Source organism: Mirounga angustirostris, unplaced genomic scaffold (assembly GCF_029215605.1).
Source record: "Mirounga angustirostris isolate CCGP_5_RB_7025 unplaced genomic scaffold, mMirAng1.0.hap1 SCAF_7, whole genome shotgun sequence".
In the NCBI taxonomy this organism is placed as follows: domain Eukaryota; kingdom Metazoa; phylum Chordata; class Mammalia; order Carnivora; family Phocidae; genus Mirounga; species Mirounga angustirostris.
Window position 1 is genome coordinate 142,320,039 of NW_026991715.1, and position 24,008 is coordinate 142,344,046.

Below are 24,008 nucleotides of genomic sequence, written 5' to 3' on the forward strand. Positions count from 1 at the left end.
AAATCTTTGGACTCATAACTCTGGTCTTATCACTGTTTATATATTTCTTAAGCCACTCAAATCCTAGTGTCCTGGTCCCTTTCTTCCTCCTCTGGCACTGACGTCCTGCTGCCAAAACACTGGGGGGTAAGGAATAAAGTGGTAAAGTTGCAAGCTACTCCTGCTCTATCTCTATAGAGAGGCTGGAGGCACCTGGATGGCTCAGTCGGTTAAGCATCTGACTCTTGATTTTGGCTCAGGTCATGATCTTGGGGTCCTGGAATCAAGCCCCTCGTGGGGTTCCCAGCTCAGTGGAGAGCCTGCTTCTCCTCTCCCTCTGCCCCTTCCCCTGCTCACCTGCTCCCATGCTCTCTCTCTAACAAATAAATAAAATCTTTAAAAAAAAAAAAAAAGTCTGTGTAATGAGTACAAGGGGGAACCTTCCTAATAATATATAAATCAAAACCCTGCCAATGCTTGGGAAGACACCCGATGTCATGGATATCTATCTGTCAGTGGGGTGGATTTTCTGCACTGTTGAGCTCATTGCTCAGGTGAAGTTGGTATATCCTATAACTCTAACATTTTTTTACGTTACTGATTTTTTTTCCTGCCTATTTGATCAGTTGCTGAGAGAGGTGTGTTGTTAACATCTATAACTATAATGTGGATTATTATTCCTCCTTTTAGTTCTGTTCATTTTTGTTTCATATGGTTTAAAGCCATAGGTGTATACAACTTAGGGTTGTTCCACGTTTCTGTTAAATAGCTTAGTGTATCATTAAGAAACGTCCGTCTTCTCCTCCAGTAGACTTTACCTCAGAATCTATTTGCTTTGACGGTAACACAGCCACAACAGCCTTCTGCTGGCTAGCGTTGGTGTGCTATAGTATTCTACCTTTTTTTTACATTCAATCTGTCTGTCTTTTCATTTAAAGTGTGTCTCTTAAAAACAATGTATAAGTTGTTTCTCATCCAACATGACAATCTTTGGCTTTTACATTTTTTAAGATTTATTTATTTTATTTTATTTTATTTTTTTAAAGATTTTATTTATTTATTTATTTATTTGAGAGAGCGAGAATGAGAGAGAGTACATGAGATGGGGAAGGGTCAGAGGGAGAAGCAGGCTCCTCGCTGAGCAGGGAGCCCGATGCGGGACTCGATCCCGGGACTCCAGGATCATGACCTGAGCCGAAGGCAGTCGCTCAACCAACTGAGCCACCCAGGCGCCCGAGATTTATTTATTTTAGAGAGGGAGAGAGCATGCAGGGAGAGGGACAGGGGGAAAGGGAAAGAAGCAGACTCCACACTGAGCACAGAGCCCAACTCAGGGCTCAATCCCAGGACCCTGAGATCATGACCTGAGCCAAAATCGAGTCGGATGCTCAGATGATTGAGCCACACAGATGCCCCAACAGTCTCTGGCTTTTAATTGCAGTGTTCGGTCCACATTTTAGTTTCCTCGGAGTGCTATAACAAATGACCACAATGTATTCTCTCAAAGATCTGGATGCTAGAAGTCCAAAATCAAGGTCTCAACAGGGCTATGAACGTTTCCTTGGAAGCTTCTAGGGAAAAATCCTTTCTTGCCTCTTTTTTTTTTCCTTTAAGATTTTATTTATTTCTTTTTGAGAGAGAGACAGTGAGAGAGAGACCACAATCAGGGGGGAGGGTCAGGGGGTGAGGGAGAGAGAGAATCCTCAAGCAGACTCCCCAATGAGCATGGAGCCCCAGGCGGGGCTCCATCCCAGGACCCTGAGATCATGACCTGAGCTGAAGGCAGACACTTAACCGACTGAGCCACCCAGGTGCCCCCCTTTTCTTGCCTCTTCTAATATTTGATCGTTGGCAGCAACTCTTGGCATTTCTTGGCTTGTGGCAGCATAAGGTCAACCTCTGCCTCCATTGGCCTCTGCCTCACATGGCCTCTTTCCCTGTATGCCTCATCCATCCTGTGACCAAATCTCCTGTTCTTCAAAGGACAGCAGTCATTGGATTTAAGGTCCGCCCTAATCCAGGGTGATCTCCTATTCACTTTTCCCCCAGCTTTATTGAGATAAAGTTTATTGTTGATCAAGTTCAGCCCTGTGTAGTGTGATGTGTACCACACAATTACTTAACTTCCATGTATATTGTGCGAGATGGTGAGCAGAGTAAGGGTAGGTAATAGCCATCATTCTATGTAGAAGCAAAAGCAAGAAAGGGAAAGAAAAGTCTTTTCCTTGTGACGAGAACTCTTGGGATTGACTCTCTTGGACCTCATCTTAATTCTATGATAGCTGCAAAGACCCTACTTCCAAACAAGGTCGTATTCACAGATGTGGGGGTAGGGCTCGAACATCTCTTTTAAGGGGGGACAAAATGCAGCCCAGTTCAGTCCATCTGTGTTTAACACAATTAATGATACTCCTGGGGGGGGGGACACGAAAGTGGGAAAGAAGTTCTGTCAAAGCGCATGATGAAAGCCTTCTGGCTGGACATTGCCCTCAGTTAGCACAGATCTCGCAGTTCTGTGAGGAGATTAAGCTGTCTGTTAGAATGAATCAGATCAAACTAAATATGTTATTATCAACCCAGAGTGGTTAGAAAGTAATTGCCTCTCCAGTATTATGTGAAGTGACTTTTGTACATGTTTTATATTCCAGAAGGTTCCTAGGTGTGTCCTCTTGCTGCTATACTTCACGGCCTTCATTTTGCCTTTGGCTCTCCCAAGTCTTTCTCCCTCCTCCTCACCTTCCACCCTCCCTTCAGGGTTGTCCATGTCAAGGACCCATCAGCTCAAGCCCCCTTCCTCAGGTCAAACACCTACAAAGCTATTTTATACATGCTGATGGTCGGGCGCCTGGGTGGCTCAGTCGGTTGGGCGACTGCCTTCGGCTCAGGTCATGGTCCTGGAGTCCCGGGATCGAGTCCCGCATTGGGCTCCCTGCTCGGCGGGGAGTCTGCTTCTCCCTCTGACCCTCCTCCCTCTCATGCTCTCTGTCTCTCATTCTCTCTCTCTCAAATAAATAAATAAAATCTTTAAAAAAAAAAAAAAAGAAAAAGAAGTGGAGGGGCGCCTGGGTGGCTCAGTCGTTAAGCGTCTGCTTCAGCTCAGGTCATGATCCTGGAGTCCCGGGATCGAGTCCCACATCGGGCTCCCTGCTCGGCGGGGAGTCTGCTTCTCTCTCTGACCCTCCCCCCTCTCATGTGCTCTCTCTCTCATTCTCTCTGTCTCAAATAAATAAATAAAATCTTAAAAAAATAAAAAATAAAAAATAAAATAAATAAATAAATAAAACATCAGTAATCATTTATAATACAGTGAAAATCATGTCCTTTAAAACTAAATTTCTAGGGACGCCTGGGTGGCTCAGTTGGTTAAGCAACTGCCTTCGGCTCAGGTCATGATCCTGGAGTCCCGGGATCGAGTCCCGCATCGGGCTCCCTGCTCGGCAGAGAGTCTGCTTCTCCCTCTGACCCTCCCCCCTCTCCTGCTCTCTCTCTCTCATTCTTTCTCTCAAATAAATAAATAAATAAAATCTTAAAAAAAAAAACGCTGACGGTCTATAAAATACAAAGTTTATGATCATGATGGCTCTGTTAGCAAAGGAAAAAAAAAGGAGTAAGCAATATCTGCTGAGTTGACAAACAACAGTGTCTGGCTGCAATGATCACATACGGAATAAAAATCAAAGTCTCCAGTCTGGTTTCCAAAGCTCCCATGACCTAGGTCCATCTCGTCTTCCAACCTAACACTTCCAACCCAGGTACCCCTATGGGAAAAGCCCTTTCATACTCATGCTGCTTCGTCTTTCAGGAATGCACTTCCCTCCCCCTTGATGTGCCCCTAATCTTAATTACAAAGATATCAAATGTTTTTAGTTCCTCTTCCTGGACCCCATCCTGAAGGCTCAAGGCAAATGCCACATGTTGTGTGAGCTGCCCTCCACACTCTAGCCAGGAGAAATCTGTGCCTTCTGACTTCTTCTATGTCTCTCTCCAGCACTTCCTCATTCCCTACCCTTAATAGAGTTATGCACATACACATCTTATATCCTGTCTAGATTGTAAGTATCCTCAGAACAGAGGCTCCATCTTACTTGTCATCACATTGCCAAATCTCAAGCGCTTTCCTGGGAGACAGATGCTAAGTGCATTAGCTTCGTGTATTCAGAGAGATCCACCCATACTCAAAACGTAAGACTACATCAGTCCCATTGTCACCCACAGATCAGTGAAGACAGAATACAAATTTAAGCTTAATTTGGGGGATCAGATCTCTCAGGGTGAAGAAATATTCCTGGATTATTCTCTCCTTAAACAGCCAGAAATCCTTATCTCCTCATAAATACTGAACAATGTACAGATATGAAATACTTGATTTGATTCTTGGCCATTATTAATTTCACTATTATCTGGTTCAGAAGAAAGCAGTTATACAACATACATAATAAATCCATTACATGGCAAGATAGTTCTAGTTGTTCTAATCACATACAATCTTTCTGATGTTGCTCTAATGCTCGTTACCTCATAAAGATGGATTTTAACTTTTGAGCTACTTAGCAATGAGGGGTAGTTTTACTATCAGGATGGTGAATTCCACTCATCTGGAAAGTGTGTCAGGAGTTTATGGGCTGCAGTGATTCATGACTCACCAAGGGGACAATAAAAATGAGGTCTGCCACACACCAAGCCCTTGTTGGGGTCATGGTACATGCCTAACTGTATCTCACAGTTTGTGATCTAAAGCTTTTTACAAGGCTATTCTTTTTGTAGTTGTAGGTACCAGATCAATTCCGCTGGGTAAGGCTGAGTGTTGTGAAATATGGGTTAAAAAAAGGATTGTCATTACCTATATTTATTCTGTCAGTCATTCTGATCACCAGACAATGATATGAACACAGTGAGAAAGAGATCCTGCTTGACTCTATTCTTCGTGAATTAGACAAACTATAAGAATTCCATCAGTTCATCTGACATGTGGAAACGGGTCCATTTCTGATGGCATCATAGGAATTTGGCATGCTGTGTGTATTTTTATTTGAGTTTTTGTTTTGAAGCAGACTAACAGGTAAAAATCCGACTTCCCCATTATTTTCTCTTCTCTCTGTGTGCGTGTTCAACATTACACTGGGTATGTCCATTATTTCAGACTTGCTCTTACTGGCCCTGTTCCCTCAACCGAACACTGCTGGCCTTCTTGGGCAATGCCCTGTTCCCTTCTTCCTCCCCCCTCTGTCAGTCCCTATGCAGAAAAGCTAGCTGCCTGCTCTCAGTCTTTAGAAATGTATGTTCAACAAGCACCCCAAAAAGTGGCCCATCTGAACAGAATTCAAAAGAAAAAAGCCTGCAGCCCTTTTGCTCAAATAAAGGGGTGTTCCTTTTGTAGAGTTGGGGTCTTACTATCAATGGCTGCTTAGAGTAAGCTGGGCATGATGGAAAAGAGGATATTTATGAGTAGGAATTTTTATTGTAATTCCAAAATCATCCACTAAAGACATCTGCGTATTTTTTCTCCAATAGGGGCTCTGCTCCTGATTACTTCTTAACCTTCTTTAGTAGCTATTCCAAGTTATTGGAATTTGACAGAAGTCTTTAATAAAAAAAAAAAAAAAGGATTCCAATTCAGTATGGTCAGTCTGTTTTGCCAAGTAAAAATGTTAAATTAATAATAATAATAATAATAATAATAATAATAACAACTATCTCAATGTCACTCATCATCAGGGAAATGCAAATCAAAATCTCGAAGAGATATCATCTCATTTCTGTCATAATGCCTAGTATCAAGAATTACAAGTGTTGGCAAGGATGTGGAGAAAACATACTGTTTACTGTTGGAGGGAATGTAAATTGGTGCAGCCACTGTGGAAAACAATATGGAGATTCCTTGAAAAATTAAAAATAGAACTACCCTATGATTCCACTACTGGGTATTGACCCAAAGAAAGCAAAAACACTCATTTGAAAAGATATATGCACCCCTATGTTTATTGCAGCATTATTTACCATAGCCAAGATATGGAAGCAACCTAAGTGTCCATTGATAGATGAATAGCTAAAGAACATGTGGTATATATACAAGAGAAAATTACTCAGCCATAAAAAAGACTGAGCTCTTGCCATTTGTAACAAAGTGGATGGACCTGGAGGGTATTAGGCTAAGTGAAATAAGTCAGACAGAGAGAGACAAATACTATATGATTTCGCTTACATGTGGAATCTAAAAAAACAAAAAAAAACAACCAACCAAAAAAAAAAAAAAAAAAAAAACGAGACTTATAAATATAGAGAATAAATTGGTGGTTGCCAGAGGGAAAAGGGATGGGGGGTGGCGGACAAGGATTAAGAGGTACAGACTTCGAGTTATCAAACAGGGGGAGGAAAGGTACAGCAGAAGGAATATAGCCAATAAGATGGAAATAATGTTGTATGGTGATAGATACACTTGTGGTGAGAAAAAAAAAGACTTATACCTACCAATTACTAGTGCCATTAGTTTTTGAAAGGAAGCTCGCATGAACATCAGAAAAGAAAAGAGTGGACATGACCTGATCGTGAAGGCAGTTCTCTAATTGAATGAACTTAACTTTATGTTCTTCTTTTCCTCGTATCAAAGACTGGTGAGTCTTTAGTCCTGAGCTGGCAGGGGCCCATGGCCCAGCACTTGGGAGTCATTGCTCTGGATGTCAGCACGTTCAGCCAAAGCAATGATTAGCCTCCTACACCTTGCAGGTCAGGGTAAACATAAAGTTGACTGTGGGTGTATTTTTGCATTTAGTCATTCCAAAGTGGTTAGGAAGAACTTGGACCAAAGACGCAGACACATCTTCATCCAAGGCCCAGCTCTACCACATGACACCTGAATGACCTTAGGTAAGCCACTCCACCTTTCTAAGCTTCCGCTGCCACATCTATAAAATGGAGAGACAGCAAAAATCCACTGAGTTGTTATGAGGATTAAATGAGAATGATCAAAAGGTCCTAGTTTCAGCAAACGAGTCGTCTGTTCTTATTGAAGCATAATTGATATATAATATCCTTAGTTTCTGGTGTGCATCACAGTGATGGTCACAAAATGATCCCCACGATAAGTTTAGTTACCGTCTGTCACCCTACAAAGTTACTATAATATCATTGACTATATTCCCTATGCTGTACTTCACAACCCCATAATTTTAGAACTGAGAGATTGTCCCTCTTAATCCCCTTCACCTATTTTGCCCATCTTTCGCCCCCTCCCCTCTGGTAACCAACAGTTTGCTTCCTGTACCTATGAACAAATTAGTCATCTGTACCTACAATGTTACAACAACTGGAGTGTCTAATAATACGCCAGACATTGTCCAGGACCCCTAAGACACAGAGATGAAAGACACCATCTTTTCCTCAAGGAACTCACAGTGTAAAGAGGGACGCCCATAAAATGATGGTGAGATACAGTGAAACCAGTTGGGATAGAGGCAAATACTAGAAGTTACAAGGGCTTGTAGAGGATTCTGAGTCAGGAAAGAGAAATGAGAATAAGAGGCCTCTCAGAGGAGGTGAGTCAGAGCAAAATCTTAAGGGATGCAAAACTAAAACAAAACAACACCAAAAAAGAATTATCAACCAGGCTCTTAGGTGAGCATTAGACCAACTTGTAGTGCTGTACCTAAACTGTGCGGATTACCGCCTGGCAGACCAAAGTCCCTCCCGTTATCCTGAGTCAGCATGCTTATTGATCGAAGAAATGGCTTTCATCAAAGAAGTAATTTTCCTCTGCCTTGCTGCCTCCATTCTATTTGGGGTTACCCTAAGAAAATTCTTCTCTGCCAATTCTGACCTGAAGAAGATGAGTTTTCAGTGATAAAAGAAAGAGAAGTTACAGCTCATTTTGGGGAAATCCTGAACATAGATCTTTCGAGAAAACCAGAGTACACTTGACCCTTAAAACAAGTTCGAACTGCCAGGTCCACTTATCCGCGGATTTTTTCAATAAATATATTGGAAAATTTTTTGGAGATTAACACAATTTGAAAAAACCCAAAGTGGAACTGCGTAGCTTAGAAATACCGAAAAATTGAAGAAAAAGGTATTATGGTAAGAATACAGTATATAATGCATAGAACATACAAAATATGTTTTAATCAACTATTTATGTTATTGGTAAGGCTTTCAGTTAACAGTAGGTTATTAGTGGTTTAGGTTTGGGGGAGGTAAAAGTTGTATGCAGATTTTCTGCTGCATGGGGTTGTCTGTGTTCTTAAGCTCCACGTTGTTCAAGAGCCAACAGTATCTGAGCAGCTGAATTCCAGGCTGTTGGCCCCTTGCTACTCAAAGCAAAGTCTTGCACCAATAGGATCAGGAACTTGCTAAAAATGCAGAATTTCGGGTCCCAGACGAGAGTGGCTAAATGAAAGACAACTGCATTTTAACAAGATCTCCAGGGGATTGGTAAGGACATTAAGGTTTGAGAAGATCTACCCTAGTCTAATTCTTGGTGAACAAAAGACAACCACTGGACCAGAAGTGAACAGCATCAAAACCCTTCCTACTGACTTGGATTGACTTTACCAGCATTCATGGCATCTGTTGCCGATCTACATGCATAAAAGAATAGCAGTTGCGAAAAGAGAGAAGAGCTATGCCCCAGAGGTGTGTGACTTATAACCACTCTGGTACCGTGCTTACGTAATACACTGAAGTCTAATAACGTTTACTTGCATTCATGCCCATGATCTATTTTTATCCCCAAACAACTGAAAATTTCTATTTGTTTTTAAGATTTATTTATTATTTGTTTGAGAGAGAGAAAGAATGAGTGGGAGGGGCAGAGGGAGAGGAAGAGAGAATCCCAAGCAGACTCCGAGCCGAGCACAAGACCCAACTCGGGGCTCGGGGCTCAATCCCACGACCCCGAGATCATGATCTAAGTCGAAACCAAGATCAGATGCTTAACTGACTGAACCACCCAGGCGCCCCAAGTTTTTTTACACAGGAGAAAACTGGAGCTCAGAGACGTGAGACCAGTTGCTGGGTTCATGCAGAGCCTGAGGTTCCAAGTCCAGGGCCACTTCCTTGGGTGGAGCAGCCCACCATCTGCCACAGCTGTGAAGACAGCCCCACCTGGACCAATCGAAGGGTCTACTGCTCCTCTCTCCAGACCCTAATTTCCATTCCTATTAACCAGCAACCCCATTTCAGCCCACAGTTTCTGAACTGCCAGACAAACCTGTTATTCTCAGCTTCCAACTCATAGACAGCTCTGGATCCCCACGTCGTCAGCTAGCTCAGAAACATTGGAAGTAGTCGCCAGAGTCCCATGCCTGTGAGCTAGGACTGTTCCCCACAAGCTGACACAGTACCGTGCAGAGCTTAATTGAGTGACTGACACTGAAACCACGGGTCCCCAACGAACAGATGAGAAAAGCTACTCAGTCTCTGGGCAAGAGGGAGAGACAGTAAAAGAGAAAGGACTTGGTGAGTGAATTGGAAGTATCTTGCGGGGAACAGAGTGCCTGAACAGAGTAGCTGGTGAAGGTAAGATATGAGGACTCGGTCCAGGGCTCCCATTTCCTCCGGTAACTGGGAAGCTCCAAGGGTAAAAACTGAATGTGGAACCCAAGCATCCTGGCTCGGCATGGAGAGGACAGAGGAACGCTGATATTTATAGAATCATCTAAGCATTGTGCTAGGGGCTTTACATTTGGCACTTCTTCTGATCTTCCTGGGAACACTCTGAGGTCAGTCAGTATCATGACTCACATTTCACAAATGAAGACTGAACCAAGCTAAATATATTGCCAAAATCACACAGCCAGTAATTGGCAGTCACTTTCAATCCAGATGGTCTGATCCAGAGCACTCTGTTTCCCTGGGACCTGGACGCTACCAGGGCGGATTGCAAAGTTGAACCATCTCCTCCTCTATGGCTCCTTTGTCTCTCTAAACTACTCACACACACTGGATGCATTCTCTTGAGCACGGTATTGGGCACAAACTTACAAGAGCGGACATCAGAGGGAAGAGTATCTACACCTAGGTCTCTGATTCCTTCCCGCCACTTTAGGGCATAACGCTGGTTAGACAGTTGAATAGTGGCCCCCCAAATATAAGTCTAAATCCCCAGATCCAGAACCTGTGACTGTGACCTTATCTGGAGAAAGGGGTCTTTGCAAATCAAGGTAAGGATCATGACATGAGATCATCCTGGATTTAGAGCGGGTCCTAACTCCAACGACAGTGATCTTATCAGAGAAAGGCAGAGAGGGGTTCGGGACACAGAGACTCGGGGAAGCAGACCAGGCAGAGATTAGGTTTATGCAGACACAAGCCAGTGAATGCCCACAGCTGCCAGGAGGGGGGAGAGGTGAGGAAGCATTCTCTCCTAGAGCCTTCGGATTTCAGGCCTCCAGAACCACAAGGGAATGAATTTCTGTTGTTTTAAGTCACCTACTTTGCAGCGATTTGCTTTGGCAGCCCCAGGACACTACTTCACACTGAAATTGAGAATCTTTCATTTTAGGGACGCCTGGGTGATTCAGTTGGTTAAGCAAGAGACTCTTGATTTCCACTCAAGTCATGATCTCAGGGTCATGAGATCCAGCCCCTCGCTGGGCTCTGCACTCAGCAGGGAGTCTGCTGGAGGATTTGCTCTCTCCCTCTCTCTCTGCTCCTCCCCCTTCTCTCATGGGTACACTCTCTATCTCTCTCAAATAAATAAATAAATAAAATCTTTTTATTTTTAAAAAGAATTTTTCATTTTGTAACTATCATCTAAAAACTGCATTGGCACCTAGAGCCTATAAAATGTACTCACTGTAAATCCATTCGATTTTGGATTGGGAAACCCAGATTTGAAAACCTATGTCCAGAGAATTACTAATTTTAAGAATATACAGTCAGAAAATAATATGTACAAAGTAGGGCAATACATTAGCTACTTTTTTTTCTCAAAAAAAAAAAAAAACAAACTGAAAATGCTTTTCATGCAAAATATTTTGCAGTCAATAGATAACATTATTTAGGGATGAAGGTTACTTATGTTATTCCTATAGTGTCTTAATTAGCTTTTCTTTAATGGGCATTAAGCATAAAAGGGAGGAAATGGAAAAGAACACACACAAAGAGCTTATATTTCACCCACAAATCTGTTTTGTAGCCTGCAATCTGTCAGCAAAGCCTGCAAATCCTCCTCTCCATTTTTTGGTATAAACACTTTTTATTTTGAGCCTCTTTCGTCTCTCTCTCTCATGCTAATAAGAAATGTTTAAAGCAATCATGAGCTCAAACTGAAGATAATTGGTAAGGCAGGCTTCTCCAAAATGCTCCACATTATCCTCCCTCCGTCCTTTCTGAATCATTCTCTCAGAAGACTCTCCAATAATCTGTCATCCTCCAAATGGAGCTGAGATAGGCTTCTTTCCTGGAGCATTGTCACCATTTACCTGTGAGGTGAGCTAAAAAGCCCAGGACTCCCACAGTGGAAGTAAGAAGGGGAATGTGTGTTTCTGGAGTAGTCCCGGGCACAGAGCAGGGAGGCTTCGGGCTTAGCCTGGGTTGGATCCCAGCTCCATCACTGATTCTATCAGCCCCGGCAGAGTTACTGAGCCTCTCTGAGTTGTGACTTCCTTGTGGATAAAGTGGATAATCGTAGTGCCCACCACGTAAGGTTTTGAGATGAAAGACATGTTGCTAAACCTTGTGGTTTACTCAGCTGTCTTCATCTTACTCAGCTTATTAGTGCAATTGACATGGTTGGTCACTGTGTTGATTTACTGTCAAAATAAGACCTCCCCCCCCACCCCCCGGTTTTCTTCCCTCAACATATGTCCCTTCCCTCCTCACACATGTCAGAGGACCCTGGACCTCTTATCTTCTCACTCCCTGGATGGCCTCATCCGGAGCTATGACTCCACATAGCAGCTCTTTGCTGAGGATTCCTGAATCTCAATCCTAGCCTCCCGTCTGAGCTCCAGACTAATGTAGCCACTCAGCGCTCTCTGTAACATCTCCACCTGATGTCAAATAAGCATCACATTGGCGTATCTGCACCAAACTCTTGATTTTCATCTCCAGATATGTCCCTTCTCCTGTGCTTCCCATGTCAGTAAGTGGTAGTGCTAGTTTGGGCTAGCAAGTCAAGACATGCCTCCTCTCTTGCTCTCATATCCAAATCCATTGGCAAATCCCGCCACCATAACTTCCGAGTATCTCCAGAACCCACCACTTCTTTTCTCCTCCAATCTTAGCTCATGGCTCCAAGCCATTACCATCTCCCACCAAAGCAATTGCATTGGCCCCCTAACTGGCCTCCCTGCTCCCACCCTTACCCCCAATCCAGCCTTTTCTCCACTAGGCAAGTAGTAAGATTCCTTGTGGTTTACTCAGACATGTCCCTGCTCAAAAATCTTCGATGCCTTCCATACTTCACTCAGATCCCCAGCTACCCCATGGACCTCACCCCCAAGCTCTCCCTCTTTGCTCTTTCCTTTGACATGCCAAGCCCTTCCCAGGCTCAGAGCAGCTAGTCCCTCTGCCTGCAAAGCAGACAGACACCTACTCGTGGGAAGGAACTCCCTTTACCAGCCTCTGTCCCCCTGTGTCCTGTGCTCAGATTTTTTTCAGCATTTGTCTACCTGGCATTATATATTTGTTTGCTGTCTCTCCCCCTGCTAGAATGTAAGCTCCATGAGAGCAATGAATTTGGTGCATTCATTGCTGGATCCTTGGCACCCAGAATGCTACTTGACACATTAATAACTATTGAGCAATTGAACAAAGGGATGAACGAATGAATGCATGAGTGAATGAATGCATGAGGTACTAGTACAAAGCACCAAGCATACTATGGCAAAAGGTATGGGATTGATAAATATTACCTGCTGCTGTGCCTATTCTTCTATAACTAATTATTATTTGTCTAGCTCCTTTACACACCCTGCCTTTCCTCCTGGCCCTTCATCTTTGTAGATCTCTCACTGCCATGCCCAAGCCTCTCCGCTGTCAGAAGGAAGACATGGGGATTGCGTTAGCCAGAAAGAATGTCATTGGCTAACCCTCTTCTACCATCTCAGAGTTTGGTCTGTCACATACGTACGTAAGGAGGAGGGTTGGACTCAACTCTCTTCAGAATAGCCATCAAGTGCCCTGAATGTGGCTCTGAACAGCCTGAACCCCAATCGTGTGTTCTGTCGTTTTTATAGACCAGCTAACACTTCAGTATTTCTGCCTCCAAATTATTATACCTCCCAGACTGACTTTGAAAAGTAGCCCCAAACAGGATTTGGGGTTCAGAAAACACAGCCAATTTTACCGTTAATGACTATTAGGGTTGTTGGGGGGACTCGACAAATTTAAAGATATGGAATTTTGTGCGGAAGAGTCAGGGAAACCCTGGGAAAACAAACCCAATGAACTTGTCCCGCAATTTGCATTGGAAACTCTCATACAGCAGATCCACATCATATCGAACTTGTTACTCATCTGCACACTTTTTGAGCTTTGGGCCACCTGTTCTGCATGGACACATCAAGAAACGGTGAGCACACACACAGCGCATCCCTGTACACACACCTTGCGAATGCTGAGCTGGGTCCTCGGAAACCACTGAGACAAGGACAGATGCTTTCCTTTACTGCTGGTTGGGGCCTCCAGCAGGCAGCAACCCTGGGCTGCTAGGCAGCCAAGCCACCCCGAAATAAGGCCTGTCACGGATACCTGCTCTGTGCAGACACCCAGGTGACCAGAGCTGATGGGGTTAGTGAGTGTCACGCTCAGGTTAAATGCCCACCTGTGGCCCTAGCGCAGGCAAGGAATTGGAAAATTACTAACCCCAAAGGCTAAGAAGACTCGGTCTCCGTCCAGAGCCACTTGAGCCCCGATCCACCAACAAAACACTCGGGGAGACAAACTGGCAGGATTCTTAGACAGAAGGAGACAAAATCACTGACTCAGGAAAACCAGACCCTCTGTGGAGGGCCTAAGCCTTTTAAGACGTGGCTGGAACATTCTTGGGTGGGACAGCTCATCAAAAAACAAACAACTTAGCAGTTCACCTTCATCCAAAACAAGTTTCTCTGTGAGCTGCCCCAGCCACCGCCTCTACCTTGGGCCAGGCCACATGGGTGTCTCCAGAAGCTCCAGTCTTTACCTCGGCCACGGGGACCACACCCTGGAGTGTCCCAATTCCTGACCCGCCTGGGATCCCGGCCCTGTCTGCCTGCTGTCCTACCTCAGTCCAATTTGGGGGCTGCCTTCGTAAGCAACCCCCTAGCTCAGCCCATCTCAGGAGATGACCCCGGCTCAAACCCCACATGGATATCGTCAAGCCAGCAGGAGCAGAAGAGAAGAGTGACTGGGAGAACTGGCTTTGGAATCAGAGAGACCTAAAATCCTATGTCACCATTTTCAGCTGTGCAGACAAGGACTGCCCAATGAGCAACTAGGGGTGCTTTCCTGACATTTCCATTTTCTGGCAATGAGGTAGCAGAGCCAAGGACTCAGTCCTGCCAGGCCATCCCCACCCTACGTGCAGAAAACAGGGCTGCACCCAGATTCAACATCCCATGGGATGAGACACACACAAGGTCCCCGGGTGCAAAACAGAGGGCCTTTCCCCCAGCCCTCCCCCAGATAGCCGGCACCTTGGTTCAGTGCTCCATGGATGTTTATTCCCCAAAGCCACTCTTCTCCTATAAAAGGAGAGCCCAGTGGGGTCCCTATGCTGGAGCATGACCCCTTGATGCGTGCAGCTACACCCCAGCCCAAGAGCTCCTCCCCACCGATGCAGACAGAACAGGGAGGTTGGGCATATGCACTGGATTTGGAAAGCGTAGCAGGGAAAACAGAATGTAAAATAAATCATCGATGTTTTTTATTGATTACACATCTAATAGTAATATTTTGGATACATTAGGTTAAGAATATATTATTAAAATTAACTTCGCTGTTTTGGTTTACCTTTTTAATGAAGTTACTTGTGATAGGCTAAAAAATGGCATCCAAGGACACCTACTCCCTGGAACCTGAGGGCATCACCTTATATGGCAAAAGGTGAGACTGACTATGAACCATGGACCTCAATTCTATAGAGTGGCTGAGCATGACCTTGAGTTGTCGTCTGTTCAGGAAAGCGAATGTACATTTGCAGTTGTAACTGGAATAATTAGGCCTTGTAAGGCAGAGGCATCTTTGAAAAATCGTACATATGAGGTGATATGTGTATATATGTAACATAACAAGGGGCAGAGGGCCATGTGCCAGACACCTGTTGAGTTGTCTGCCAGTCCCTCCTCTCTGGAGCTCCCAAGGGTCATTGTGGACAATAGGACCCCATCTCCTGACTCATCTCATTGAACAAGCCTGGGCTCCTGACCAACCTGGCCCACTTAGGGACCCTTCTATTGAAATATAGACCTGGGAGCAAAAGGGACCTGATATCTAAGCTCGGGAGCTATGGATGAGCATTTTCTACTCGTGATCTGGACCAGCAAGGCAGAGGAGGACAGAAGAGAGAAAGGGAGGAAGGGAAGGGAAGGGAAGGGAAGGGAAGGGAAGGGAAGGGAAGAGAAATAGTGATTTAGGGATGGAGAGAGTCCAGATGGTAGTTTTAGACTAGTTTAAGTTGATTTCTCTTACATCCAACCAAAGGAATTCAACTAATATACCTTATCATAGATTCATTGTGACGAATGTAATTTATGTAAAAAACACTTTGCAAATGATGCAGCACCATAGAGAGGCTAGTGGGAAGTTATTATCAAGGCAAACTCCTCTCCCCCCTCAATGCTCTAGCTGGTGACCTTGACTCCGCTTTGGGATACCCTGACTTCCCGCTGTCTCTTCTCCCAAGCCATCCTTCATTTCCCCATTTCTGAGAAACTCCCAGCACCACTGCTCTCCCTCCTGGAGCCCACTGCCTTTTCCTGTCTCTTGTAAACAAAAACACAGTTGAATAATCTCTAAAATGCCATCCAGCCTTGCTGTTTTGTGATTCTGAATCTCCTTCATGATCCTTGAAACTCTGCTGATCAGTCAGACTGTAGATTAGGGGTAAATGCATCAGAATGTCCTGGGGGCTTCTGAATGCAGCCCCCAGGATTACTCCATTCTTCAGGCTGAATTCCGGTCTCTGGGGGAGGGCTGAGACTCTGCATTTTTTTTTTTAAGATTTTATTTATTCATTTGAGACAGAGAGATACAGAGAGACAGAGAGCATGAGCAGGGGGAGAGGCAGAGGGAAAGGGAGAAGCTGGCTCCCCGCCAAGCCAGGAGCCAGACGTGGGGCTCAATCCCAGGACCCTGGGATCATGACCTGAGCCAAAGGCAGACGCTTAACCATCTGAGCCACCCAGGAGCCCCGAGACTATGCATTTTAAGCATACCCCATCAAGAAGCCCTGGCATGGAGTTCAAGAGCTTTCAATCAGGTGTGTCTACACTGAGTACCAACCTTGCGGCTCATTAGTTGTGAGACCTTAGAAATTTGCTTACCCTTTGTGTTTATGCTTCCACTGCATTAAAAAAAAAAAAAAAGGAAGGGGATGGTAACAGTAGCAAATTCATAGAATTACTTTGAGGATTAAATGAGATGATATGTATAAAGAATCTAGTGCAGCATCCGTGTTCAGAAAAATGACAGTAAATATTAGCTATTGTTAGTAATATAGCAAATAGAAGACCCTGTACAAATTCTAAAGCAAATTACCTGAGTTGATTTAATATTTAAACATAAATTGTAAACTTCCTTATCCAGCCCTTTTTTACGATAGGAGATGGCCAGCTGTATTGTTGAATGCTACATGCAATTGTGTATTTATTTGTGTGCTTATTTGATTAATGGCTGTTCCACAAAGGAAGGGATTATTTTGTGTATATATACTCATATGTTTTACTTAAAGTAGGTTTATACTGGGGCAGCTGGGCAGCTCAGTCGGTTAAGTGTCTGAGTTTTGTTTTGTTTTTTTTTTTAAGATTTATTTATCTATTTGAGAGAGAGAGCGGGAAAGGGGGAGATGGAGAGAAAGAATCCTCAAGCAGGCTCCCCTCTGAGCACAGAGCCCAACACTGGGCTCCATCCCAGCACCCTGAGATCATGACCTGAGCTGAAATCAAGAGTCTGATGCTCACCTGACTGAGCCACCCAGGCACCCCCAGTGTCCAACTCTCAATCTCAGCTCAGGTCTTGATCTCAAGGTCTTGATCTCAGGGTCATGAGTTCACACCTTGCGTTGGGCTCCATGCTGGACATGGAGCCTACTTTAAAAAGTCGGTTTGTAAAGATATAATTTATATATATCAAGATTTCACTCTTTTCAGGTAGACAGTTCTAGCAGTTGTGTAACTACAACCAACGTCAAAATGTAAACTATTTCTATCACCACAGAATTTTCCTTGTACTACTTTGTAGTGGATCCTTTAATCTCTCCCACTCCACCCCCAGCACTGGCAACTGGTCTGATTTCTGTTACTACAATTTGTGTTTTCCATAGGTCATTTGAAAGAGTATCATACTGAGTCGCTACTCAGGCTTTTTTGCTTAGAATAATGTACTTGAGATTCATCCAAATTGTTGTATTTATCAGTAGTTTGGTTTGTTTATTGGGAGTAGTATTCCACAGTATGAATATATCACAACTCGTTTAACCATTCATCAGTTCATGGTTATTTGGGTTGTTTCCAGGTTTGGCTCGTCATGAATAAAGTTGCTATAGACATTTGCATGCAGGTCTTTTTGTGGACATATGTTTTCATTTCTCTTGGGTAAATACCCAGGAGTGGAATTGTTGGGCTGTTTGGTAAGTATATATTTGAGTTTATAAGAAACTGTCCAACCATTTTCCAAAGTGACCATACCATTTTGCACTCCCAACATGATACATGAGAGTTCCATTTGCTCGGTAACCTCCCCAGCACTTGGGAGCTTTTGCCGTATTTTTACATTTTAGCCATTCTAGTAGGTGTTTGGTGGTGTTAATGCACATTTCCCTAATAAGTAATGAAGGTGAGAGTCTTTTCATGTGTTTACGAAACACATAACTTAGAGTTATTTGTATTTCTATTATTATGTTTTGAAAAGATATCTATCTACATTCTTGATACAAGCCCTTTATCAGATATGTATTTTGTAAATATTTCTTCCCAATCCATGGCTAGTCTTCTTACTTTTCTTAACAAGAGCTTTGGAAGAGCCGAAGTTTTTCATTGTGAAGTTCAGTTTATGAATGTTTTTTATGTGGTTTGTGCTTTCGATGTTATGTCTAAGAAATCTTTGCCTAACCTACAGTCACAAAGATTTTCTCCTATGTATTTATCTAGAAATATTGTGGTTATTACATTGAATCTATGATCTATTTTTACTTAATTTGTACACATGGCATGAAGTATGGCTCACGGGTCATTATTTTGTCCCAGCAACGTTTGCTGAAAATATTATTCCATCTCCATTTAATTACCTTGCCATTTTTGTGAAAAATCAATTGAGCATATATGTGAGTGTCTATTTCTGATTCTTTACTCTATTCCATTGATTTGTATGTTTCACCTGAACCACACTGTGGTGATTACGGTAGCTTTTCAGTAAGTCTTGAAATCAGGTAGTTTGAGTCCTCCAGTTTTGTTCTTTTTCAAAGTTGCTTTGGCTATCCTCAGTCCTGTGCTTTTTCTTTTTCCAAAGGATTTTGATTGGGATTCTGTTTAATATGTAGACCAGTTTGGGGAGAATTGATATCTTAATAATGCCTTCTGGTCCATTAATATATCATACCTTTCCATTTAGTTAGGTCTCCTTTGAACTCCTAATGTTTTATAGTTTTCAATATTTTTTATTAGATCTATCCCTAAATAGCTCATGAATTTTAATGCTATTGTCAATGACGGCTTTTAAATTTCAATTGCCAATTTTTCACTGCTAGTATATATAAACACAATTGAGGATTGTAAATGCCTTTGTATCCTGTGACCTTGCTAAGCTCATATAATAGTTCTAGTAGCTTTTTTACAAAATCTCTGGGGTTAGGGCGCCTGAGTGGCTCAGTCAGTTAAGCATCTGCCTTCGGCCCAGGTCATGATCTCAGGGTCCTGGGATTGAGCCCCACGTCTTCAGGCTCCCTGCTCAGCTGAGAGTCTGCCCCTCCTCCCGCTGGTGCTCTTTCTCTCTCCTTGTGCTCACTCTCCCTCTCTCTCTCAAATAAATAAAATCTTTAAAAAAAAAAATCTCTGAGGTTTTCTATCTGAAGTATCTCATCATCTGCGAATAAAAAAAAAACCCTTTTTCTTTCCAGTGTGCCTACCTTTTATCTCCTTTACTTGCCTGACTGCATTGGCTGGAGCCTTCAGTACAGCTTCAAATAGGAGCAGTGAGAGAAGACACCTTACATTGTTTTCGGTCTTAGGAAGATTATGTTTGTTTTGTTCAATACTGCATACCCATATACTTTGCACCATGCCTGGCATACAGTAGGTGCTCAAAAGAGGTTGCTGAATGAATTAAAACAAAGTTAGCTGATCTACATAGAGATTCAAATAACATTGGTTTCATTAATACCTTGTTCAACCACTGAATCTATGGAGTCACAAGTAAAATTATGTAATGTGTTGCAGGATATCATTTTGAAATCAGGAACCTTTTCAAATATAAAAATGCTCTGGTGGGAATATAGGAATTTAGGGATAAGCTATCCACTTGATGTGAAGGTGACACTGTGCTACATATTTGTCTGATGAATTAATACCTTAATTAACCAAATTAATAGACTCAATTAAAATGCAGTAACAATAGAGCTATTGTTTGTCTGCCTCTTCTCTGGGATAGTAAAGTCTGAGAAGTGACAAAACCTGATTTCTACATATTATCAAAATGCTAAGGATGTCCAGTCAGTACTAACCGTATAATGATAGTTATCAATACACAATGCCATCAGGTTACATAACTGACCTGGCAAGAGGCTCTCCAAATGTTTCATTCTCTAGCAATTATAGAAAAAAAAAATTTTTTTAGAAAAATAAAACATAAAAAGGCTTTATATATGGATAAGGCATATAGCTGTGCTCTGATTAAAGCTGTCTAAAATCCTTTCCTCAGAATAAAAGAGGAAACAAAGAAAACCATGCATGACATGTATATGTCTGCTCCCCATAATTGTTTTCTTCTGATTTATTTTTATGTTTTCAACATTTAAAACATGAATGTTTCCAAAGCCAAAATTAGATTACAAAATACATTCAGAGAATTCCTTCTTCCATCCCTATTTGACCCTGTGCTCGTTCCTTCCCCATAGATAAGCATTTGAATAACTTTTGGACTATACTCCCAGTATGACTTGCTCACAAATATAAGCAAATACACATATGCATGCACAACCATATTTATATTTCTCTCCCATTTTACCCACCTCCTCCCAAAAATAGCATGCCATTTCACAGTTTGGCACCTTGCTTTTTTTCACTTACCAAAATGTTCTGCAGATCACTCGATATCAGCATGTTAGAAATTCTCCCCATTCCTTTTTGTGGTTCAACATTTTGGAAGCATCTGTGTGGTCCCTTCAAAAATATTAAAGAAGTCATTAAAAGTGAGAACTGTAACTCCTAGCAGAATATAACTAGCTATTTCTAGTTTATCTAAAGCAAATACTCCATTTCTGGACCATTTACGCATGTCACTCACCTCCTACCTCCTATCGTTGGGATGTGTTGAGAGTACAAAAACTGGCTTTGATCATTGGCCTGGGTAAATTGTAACGAGGCTTTGGGCTGGAATGACACAGACACTGCAAAAGTAAAATGTGCAGCTTCGGGGGAAGGAGACAACTTTTCTTCCTGCTCTCCAGAAGCTTGGATCTGGGCAGAAATCATGACTTCATCAAATAGAACAATATTCATATGAACAAAATTAAATAGCCTAGAAATCAGAGGCTTCCCCACACCGCATCCCCAATGGGCCGTGGAGTAAAATTGTACGAGGCTCGGATGTAGAACGATAAGGGTTGAACTTATATCTAGTCTATTTTTTGGGGGGTTCCTATTCATTTCAAAACTAGACACCAATATCCAGGACTAAATCTTTTCCACTAGAACTATCTGTTAAATAAACTGGTTACAAATACATGATAGAGGATAATTATGTGTGTAGATAACTCTATAGTCTTACACAAATCTTTATGACACCTTCCTCCAGATCCTGTCCATGGCTACAATTCAATCTGCTGCCAATGGGCACCTCAAATTAAGTAAATCTGAGTTACAGAGTTATAGAACTGGATGATTTTAAACATGACCTTTTATTCTGTCCTATGCAACAGATATAGGGGTAACTTGTACATAGTCATTTGAGATCAATTCCAGAAAAAAAGTAAGACATACATGTAGCTTTTAGTTTCTCTTTTTAAATTATCTTCCTCAAAAATTAGAGTTAATAATTTTAAACATCAACACAATGGTATACGGCTGGTCATTTTTGAAATTATTTCTGTGAAGAGTAACTTTTTCCATGCTTTGATATTAATGCCCACTTGAAATTCTGATGACATTTTGTAAATATTTTTTAAAACTTTTTCTTTTTATAAGCTGCTATATGCACATTGTGTTAAATATAGAAAAGTATAAAAGGAAATTAATCATACTGTGAAGCTGTATCTAAACACTGTTAATAGTTGAGCACATTTTCTTCCAGCATTTTTTCTATATGTATGTATTTTTTCCTTACACTTTTGAGCGTAGAGTCTGTAAATCTTGCAATGTCCTTTGATCAAAAACTCTATAAATTGAAGATAAAGCTGTACCCTCTGAAAGATAACACTCTGAATCCAATGTGAATGACTTTGTGATCTCTTCTTGGGTTCTGTGTAATTTAGAAAACTCCCCATTCATTATCATCACTTGTTTTTCTGGAGTTATCTTTTCAAACAACTACTAAGTTAAAAAGAGGAAGCAAAAGAGAGGCCAAAAACTCCCTTTGAAATCAGTTCTCTGATTTTGAGTCTTCGACAGAAAAAAATTATCAAATGTCCCATTAACTTTGCCACTGTGTGATTGAAATTCAGAGGGCTCTCAAATCTAAAAAGTGCTCTTTGCCCTAATCAAAGATGACACTATTCAATCACTCATTTAAAAAATACACTTTTAGAATACTCAAACAAGGATGGCGGCCTTTCATTGATTCACTGGAACTTTCTCACTATTTCTCCTTAAGAGGGAAGGCGTGTGTCTGCATTGACCAGCAGCAGCACCAGCAGCAATGTGGCGGGTCCTTGTCCAGAGACCAGCCAAAGCAAACCGGACTTGATGAGTATTGATCGAGGACCTCATCAACCCCACATTCCAGACAAAGGTCAGTGTAATTAGATTGCTTTGAGTAAAACGAGCCCATGGAAACCTAGAGTAACAGAATGGATAAACCCTAAGGTGATATTTGCTTTAGAAAAGAACTCCTTCCCAGAGAATTCCTTTAAATAACAAGCTCTCTTCGTATATATTAAATAAGATTTGACTATATTAAAACACACCTTTCAGAAACTTGCTATGGAGGAGAGTCCTATACACAAGTACTTCCTGTTTTGCTGCAAAGTCCTTTAAATAATATTACTTGACACCATATAACACAATAAATAATTACCAGATTTTCATGTTAATTATAGGGGATGTCATTTGGGGTTACATCAGAGCTACAGGGTGAATTATCTTCTTCTTTCTCAAGGCCTTGTATGGACTGTGTGGAATTTTAAAAGGTCTCTTTTAAAGGGCATAAAATATGGAAAACATTTAATCTTTTCAAATAAATTGTGAAATGCCTGAGACCAGAATGTTGAGGTCTCTGGCTCGCTATGAACACCAGCTTTACAAAGCTAAATGTGAGGTAATAGGTTCATTCCTAGATGCAAAATTACTTTATTGCTTTTAATAATACATTACTTTAATTCATTATGCTAATTACACTTTAAAAGAATCATGTGCAAGGCGGAGGAGTGCAAAATCATATGAGCAGGATGGCTCTCCTTCAAAAATTAGAAATTTCAAGAGGGCAACAGTGTCGCGGATAAACCAAACACAGGTCCTTCCAAACGCTGGGTTTTGCGCCGGCTACGCGGGTCGCACACCCACGAAGCCCCCTGCACGGGAGGCTCCCCCCCACCCCCACCCCCACTCAACTATTTTCTAAGAGCAGCTTTTGGTTCAGGACAACATTCAGCAGAAGGGACAGAGATTTCCCACAAACGCCCTGCCTGCATGAGGCACTCTTCCCTCACAGGGCCTCAACCCTGCTGTCCCAGGGCGCTGGTGGAGATGGATGCTGGCTTTGCTGTCAAGCCAGTCTTAAGTTTTAGGTAAAACACTCAGCACAGCTATTCTTTACCCTGACATCACTGGGGCACGGTATAATAAAAAACCAGTGTTTTCTTTCTTCTTTCCCCTTGTTTATCTAGAAGAGACAGACTTTTCGAGTTTGTTGTTTTACAACAGCGGTGCATTGAGGAGACTCTGGGCTCCCTGTTAGCAAGCTGTGCTGGAGGCAGGTCCGAGCGCTCCAAAGGACGGCGGGCCCGGCCTGGGCGCGTGCAGGGAGCGGTCCCCGCGGCCCTCGGCGCCTTTTCCCCTGGGACACCCCGAGAGTGATGCCCCCTTCGCTGCGACCTTTGCTCGGTCTCTGCGCCCGCCCAGAGCGGCACTCCGTCTCTCCCGGCCCCTAGCTCCCCGGCGGGCCCGAAGCAGGCCCCCAGCCCCAGCCCGGGAGCTGCCTCCTCCGCCCGTCTCCGCCCGCCGGAGGCGGCCCCCGGGGGACGGGGTTCGCGCGGCGCTCTCCCAGGGACAGCCGGGGGCTCCCGCTCCTTCGCAGCCCCGCGCGCCTCGATCCCTCCCCGCGCGTCCGCGCTCACGTCCCCCGGCTGCCAGGCTCGCACACGCCCCGGTCACTCCCGGGACTCCGAAGGGACCGCAGTTCCGGGCCCCGCGGGGCGGGCGGCAGGGTTCGGTCGCCGAACCCGGGCGTCCCCGGGGCCTCCAGCGGCTCTGTGCCCCCGCCCCTCAGCCCCCGCCGCGCCCCAGCCCCGCCGCTCCGCCGGC

General features: G+C 43.1%; 1 protein-coding gene across 1 annotated transcript in view; it reads right to left on the reverse strand.

Moving 5' to 3' along the window:
• The window catches only part of LOC123834231 (zinc finger C2HC domain-containing protein 1A-like), a 172,102-nt gene extending 148,287 nt beyond the window's left edge, over positions 1-23,815 (reverse strand). The window contains 2 exon segments of the mRNA XM_054504721.2: positions 20,400-20,492; positions 20,617-23,815. The gene's annotated coding sequence lies outside the window, so the exon portion shown is untranslated.
• Between the last annotated feature and the right edge of the window lie 193 nt (positions 23,816-24,008).